Genomic DNA, 7,298 nt, shown 5'->3' with positions numbered 1-7,298 from the left:
TATGCAGTTTGTGCCCTTTTGTGTCACTTTATTTCTCCTTGACATTTTTTAAAATATTCATTATGTTCTATGCATCAGCACTTATATTGTATACTGATGAGAATTATTTTATTACATGGATATAACACAGTTTTCATTTGCATATTTTTATTGAGCTAAAATTGACATATAACTGGCAAATTTGAGGTGTACAATATATTGGTTTGATAGATTTATATATCACAATATGATTAATACAATAACAGTTAATTACCTTTATTGTGTCACATAATTATTTCTTTTTTGATATTTAAAATATTTAAATATACATATATACTTTTATTATTCACCCATTAACTCCATAATATGCCAATCATGAGCTAGATTTCAGCAGTTACATTCACTTGATCACGGCTGCAGAAGGATATGATTAACTGGAAAACAGGGAGACCAGAGACACAGTGGGAGGTGACATAGCACAGCCTATGCCATTGCAATACAATTGTCAAGTTCAGCGGTTGTTTGGTAAAGCCGGTTCAATTCTGTTCCCTTTGCCAGGGATTCTACGTTTGTGAAAATTGGACCAACAAGTGGTGGGGTTCCATTTCCTGGCTTGACTTCTCAGTGGCTTTATCCAGAATCTCACTGGCAACTGATTACTGTAACACCAGCTCAACCTTCTCTGCTCCCATGCTGGGGCATTTCCAGTTATAAAGGTAATACTGTAGGTTGCCATCTCCTATGCCAAACTTGAGCTACTCCAGGAAGGTTTTGTTCTCCATGAGATCCAGTGCATTGAACACATTGAACCCTTTCATTTTGGCGCAAAAAGGGCATCGCTCATGAGGTCTAGAAGAGGAGTCTGGGTGTGGACGTTGTAGAAAGAATAAGCATCCTTTAGACTCTTGTGGGTTGGATGGTTCATGATGGTGGAGGGAAGCGTATAAAAGCTCAGGAAGTCTGTGACCTCCCCATGTGCGTTCTCCACTGTGAAAGTGTCGATGATACTCTCCTGGGGTAGAACCAGTGCTCCATCTCCTCCTGGCTCATGACTGGCATGCAGTGAAAATGCTTTAGGTACCTGATGAGGAGCTGGTGCACTACTGGAATGTCTTTTTTTTTTTTTTTTCCATTAGTCACATCCCAGCTGTCTTGGGCGACTCTGGCAGTTGGTAGAGCTTCATGGTACACTGCATGATCATATTTCTACTCAGGTGGGAGAACTTCTGTCAGCTTCCGTGGGTTTAGGGACCGATGCCAGTACCTACAGGTGCCAACAGGCTTTCGTAATAACACCCTGGCAGCGTAAACAGCTTGGAAAATGCCCTCCAGGTGAACTTGTTGGGTTATTACTCGGATCAGGACCGGAGCCACTGTTCTGGAGCATAGCTTCTTGTGGACGCACAGGAAGTTGATCTCCACCATCTTCTCTGTGTCATAGATGTGGTTGTTTGCCAGGATAGCACTGATGAACCCAACCAGTTTCTGACTTGAGACAACTCGAACCCTGCAGTGCCACTGGGGGAGCCAGCCAGGAGGGGGAGAAAGTCGGGGGAGTAGTCGAACCGGAACATATTGTCATTGTCCTCCAGATAGTTCTCGTTCAGGAGGCCATAGAGCCCTTTCAGCACACCATGGTCCCCCAGGTCCAAGGCATCCCAGGTGAAGCCCTGGGGCAGGGTGTAGGGCTCCTGGAGGATGTAGTCTTTGTCAGGCTCTGCGGTCCCATGGGTGTTCACCACTTCTCCCAGTTTGGGGACAAGCTGCATGTCCCAGAACTGGTAGCTTTGCTTGCTAGCCTCCTCCATGATTTTGGCGGGCCCCTGACCCACTGAGAACAGTTCAGTGGCCTTCCGTATTTCCTGGATCCTCTCGGCTGGCAAAGAGTTCATCTTCACAAGCTGATCCTGGGCTGAATCTGTCTCATTGCCTTTCTCTTTCTTCTTCTTTTTGGCTCCAGTGTCATTGGCTGGACTCAAACCACCCCAGCTGTAGCTGCTGTCCTCCTTGTTCTCACAATCACTGCAGTGCTCAGGGCCGTTTCTGTTCCCTTCCATAAACTGCGGCAGCCAAGGTGCTGGCAGCTTCACTGCTATCTCACTGTCGTCCGCCAACTTGAGTGCACCCATAATTATTTCTATTTTGTGTTAGCAATTAAGATCTAGTCTCTTAATAACTTTAAATTTTTAATACAGTAATATTAACTATAATCACTATGTTGTGTGTTAGATCTCCAGAACTTATTTACCTACTATTTGCAAGTTAATACTCTTCACAGCATCTCATTTCCTGACCCCTGATAACCACCACACTACTGTCTGTTTTTACAAATTCAAATTTTTAGATTCCACATATAAGTGATATTTTACAGCATTTATCTTTCTCTGACTTAACTCACTTCACATAATGCCCTCAGGGCCGTCCATGTTGTTGCAAATGGCAGGATTTCCTCCTTACTCAAGGTAGAATGATATTCCATTGCATTTATATACACCACATCTTTACCCATTCATCCATTGATAAACACTAGGTTGTTTCCATATCTTGACTGTTGTGAATAATGCTGCAGTGAACATGGGTATGCAGATATCAAGATACTGATTTCAGTTTCTTCAGATATATATCAAGGAGTGAGATTGCTAGATCACATAGTTCTATTTTTAATTTTTTGAGGAATGTCCATACTGTTTTCCATAATGGCTGTACCAATTTACATTCCAAACAACAGTGTATAAGTGTTCCCTTTTCTCCACATCTTTGCCAACATTTGTTATCTCTTTTCTTTTTGATAAAAGCCATCCTAACACATATGAAGGGATATCTCATTGGTGGTTTTGATTTGCATTTCCCTGATGAGAGAATCTTTTCATATACGTGTTGGCCATTTATATGTCTTCTTTGGAAAAATATTTATTTTCTCTGCCCATTTTTTAATTAGATGATTTTCTTTTTTGATATTGAGTTGTATGAAGTATTTATATATCGAATATTAGTCCCTTATCATACATATGCCTTATAAATATTTTCTTCCATTCTGTATATTGCCTTTTCAATATATTACTTCATTTGCTGTGCAGAAACTCTTTAGTTTTATGTAGCCCCACTAATTTTAGTTTTCGTTTCCTGTGCTTTTGGTAACTGATCCAAGAATTCAATGCCTAGACCAATGTCAAAGATCTTTTTTCCTTATGTTCTCTTCAAGGAGTTTTATGGTTTTAGGTCTTATTTTTACATCTTTGATCCATTTCAAGTTAGTTTTTGTAAATGGCATAATATAGGGGTCCATTTTCATTCTCTTGCACGAGGATATCCAGTTTTCCCAACACCATTTATTAAAGAAACCATCCTCTTTCCCATTGTGTTCTTGAAACCCTTGTCAAAAATTAGTTGATGAGATATATAAGGTTTTATGTCTGAGATTTCTATTCTGTTTCACTGATACATGTGCCTGTTTTTATGAAAATACACTTTTGTTTTGACTACTACAGCTTTATAATGTAGTTTGAAATCAGGTGTTATAATGTCTCCAGGTTTGTTCTTTTTCAGGAAGGCTTTTCTATTCAGGGTCATTTCTAGTTCCAAACAAATTTTTAGATTTTACAATTTCTGTAAAAAATGCATTTGAAATTTTGGTTGGAATTGCATTGAATTTGATCACTTTTAGTACTATGAACATTTTCATGATATTAATTCTTCCAATCCAAGAACACAGGAATATCTTTTCATTTGCTTGCATCTTCTTTAATTTGTTTCATCATTATCTTACAGTTTTCAATGTACAGGTTTTTCACCTCCTTGGTTAATTTATTCCTAAATGTTTTTATTGTTTTTGGTGCTATCATAATGGGATTGCTTTCTTAATTTGCTTTTCAGATAGTTCATTGTTAAGTGTATAGAAATACAACTGATTTCTGTATGTTTATTGTGTATCATGTACCTTTACTAACAGTTTTTAATGGAGTCTTTAAGGTTTATATATAAAAGATCATGCCATCGGCAAACAGATAATTTTATTTTTTCCTTTTTGATATGGATGCCTTTTGTTTCTTTATTTTGCCTAATTGCTATGGCTAGGACTTCTAGTGCTATGTTGAATAGAAATGGTGAGAGGGGCCATCCCCTGTCCTTTTCTTGATCTCAGAGGTAAGGATTTTAACTTTACACCATTGAGCATGATGTTAGCTATAGGTTTGTCATATACAGCTTTTCTTATGTTAAGGAAAATTCCTTCCATACCCAATTTGCTGTGCATTTTTATCATAAAAAGATGTTGTATTTTGTCAAATGCTATTTTAAATTTTATTATGTTATGTTAGTCACCGTATTACATCATTAGTTTTTGATGTGGTGATCCACGATCCATCATTTTTGTGTAACACCTAGTGCTCCGTGAAGTACATGCCCTCCTTAGTACCCATCACTGGGCTAACCAATCCCCCTCCCCTCTAAAACCCTATTTGTTTCTCAGAGTCCATAGTTTCTCATGGTTCATCTCTCCCTCCGATTCCACCCCCTCCTCATTTTTCCCTTCCTTCTCCTAATGTCCTCCGTGCTATTCCTGATGTTCCACAAATAAGTGAAACCATATGATAATTGACTTTCTCTCCTTGACTTATTTCACTTAGCATAATGTCCAGTCCCATCCATGTTGATGTAAAAGTTGGGTATTCATCCTTTCTGATGGCTGAGTAATATTCCATTGTATATATGGACCTCATCTTCTTTACCTATTCATCTGTTGAAGGGCATCTCAGCTCTTCCCACAGTTTGGCTATTGCGGACATTGCTGCTATGAACATTGGGGTGCATATGGCCCTTCTTTTCACTACATCTGTGTCAAATGCTTTTTCTGCATCTATTGAGAAAAGCATATGATTTTTATCTTTCATTCTACTAATATGGTGTATCATATTTTTTCACTTGTGTATGTTGAACAATGCTTGCAACCCAGAGATAAGTTCTACTGAATCATGGTGAATGATTCTTTTAATGTGCTGTTGAATTTTGTTTGCTAATATTTTGATAATTTTTGAATCTATATTCATCAGGGATATTGTTCTATATACAATTTTTTTTAATCTGGCTTTTGTATCAGGGTAATGCTGGCTTTGTAAAGTGAGTTTGGAGTTTCCCCTCCTCTTCATTTTTTTAAATGAATTTGAAAAAGATTGGCCTTAATTCTTCTTTAAATGTTGGTAGACTTCTCCAGTGAAACCATCTGGTCCTGGGCTTTTCTGTGTAGGCATATTTTGATTAATGATTAGTTTCCTTATTCATTAATAGTTTGTTTAGATTTTCTAGTTCTTTTTTTTCCCTAAGATTTTATTTCTTTACTTGAGAGAGAAAGAGCATAGTGGTGGGGGGGGGGAGAGGGAGAGGGAGAAGCAGACTCCCTACTGAGCACAGGGCTTGATCCCAGGACCCCAAGATCATGACTTGAGCAGAGGGCAGACACTTTACTGACTAAGCTGCCTAGGCACCCTTAGATTTTCTAGTTCTTCATGATTCAGTCTTTGTAGGGCACACATTTCTATGAAATAATTCATTTTTTTCTATGTTACCTAGTTTGGAATATAATTGTTAATAGTATTCTCTCCTTTGTGTTTCTACTGTCTAATACTTTCTATTTCTGTGGTATCAGTTGTAATGTCTCATTTCTGATTTATTTGAACCATTTTTTTCATAGTTAATATAGCTAAAATTTTGTCAATTTTGTTTATCTTTAGAAATAACTGGGTCTTATTTTCATTGATTTTTTGGTTGATTTTCTGGTCTATATTTTACTTATTTTTGCTCTAATTTTTGTTATTTCCTTCTCTACTGCTGACTTTGAGCTTAATTTGTCCTTTCTCTGCTTCTTTTAGATGTAAGGCCAGATTGTTTGAGATTTTTCGTATCTAATGTACACATTTATAAGTATAAACTTCCCTCTTAGAACTGCTTTTGTAGCATCTCATAGGTTTTGAAATGTCATTTTATTGTCCTTTGATTCAAGATACTTCTTGATTTCCCTTTTGAGTTCTTTTTTGACCTGTTGGCTAGAAAGGAGCATCTTGTTTAACTGACACATATTTTTTAATTTGTTATGAAAACTGTAACAAAAAAAGGAGGGTACTATATAATGATAAAGGGTCAATTCATCAAGAAGATATAAGTGTAAATATAAATGCACCCAATATTAGAGACTTTATTTATAAAACAAATATAATGTTAATAATTATTTAATACATTTAGGTGCTCCAATATTTGGTGAATTTTTGATATCTGATATAAGTATAGCTACCTCTGATCTCTTTTGGTTTCCATATGCTTGAAACAGCATTTTTTAATTTCTTCACTTTGAGCCTGTGAGTGTCCTTAAAGCTTAAGTGAGTCTACTATAGTCAGAATATAGTTGGATTTTTTTTTTTCTAAATCCATTTAGGCACTCTGTGTCTTTTTATTGGAGAACTTAAACCATTTATATTTACAGTAATTATTAATTGGTAAGGACTTACCATGATCATTTTGCTGACAGCTTTATAATTGTTCTGTGTTTCTTTAGTTCCTTTCTTCCTCTCTTGTTTTATTGATTTTTGTGTGGTTTGCCTTGATTCTTGTCTCTTTATTGTTTGTGTATTTATTACACATTTTTGCTCTATGGTTACCCTGAGGATTTCTAGTACATCTTATAGTTATAACTGTCTATTTTAAGCTGACAACTACAATTGCATTAGAAAGTTCTATCCATTTACTTACACCCCCAATTCTTGTTGATGTCCCAAACTATACCTCTCTACAGTTATTTTTAATGCTTTTGTCTCATAACCTAAATGCTAATTTCATAGTGATTTCCACAATATTATTGAACTACTAGGATATTTTTAATTTGACTATATATTTACCTTTACCAGTGAATTTTATACTTTCATGTTTACATGTTGCTAATTAGCATTCTTTTTTTTAGCTTGAAGAACTTCTGTTAGCATTTCCAGTAAAGCAGGCCTAGTGGTAATTTTCTTAGGTTTTGTCTGGGATTCTTTTTATTTCTTCTTCATCTCTTAATGACGACATTCCTGGGTCAAGTATTCTTGACCAATAGCTTTTTTGTCTTTGTTTTTCCTTTAACTACTTTGAATATATCATCCCACTCTCTTCTGGTCTAATGTTTCTGCTCAGAAATGCTGGTGGATTTATGAGGATTCCCTTGCATGGGACGGTTCTTTTTTTTTTTTTTTTCTGCTTTCAGATTTCTGTCTTTTAATTTTGAGATTATAATGTCTCAATGAAGATCTCTTTCAATGAATCTGAATCTTTACATTTCCCATATCTGGGTAGCC

General features: G+C 36.4%; 1 pseudogene; it reads right to left on the bottom strand.

Annotated features, from left to right (window-relative positions):
• Positions 1-635: 635 nt before the first annotated feature.
• LOC113925899 lies at positions 636-2,108 on the bottom strand (annotated as a pseudogene).
• Positions 2,109-7,298: the final 5,190 nt, after the last annotated feature.

This window comes from Zalophus californianus, chromosome 2 (assembly GCF_009762305.2).
Source record: "Zalophus californianus isolate mZalCal1 chromosome 2, mZalCal1.pri.v2, whole genome shotgun sequence".
NCBI classification, from domain to species: domain Eukaryota; kingdom Metazoa; phylum Chordata; class Mammalia; order Carnivora; family Otariidae; genus Zalophus; species Zalophus californianus.
Note: the sequence above shows the minus strand (reverse complement) of the source record. Positions and strands in the feature narration are given on the sequence as shown.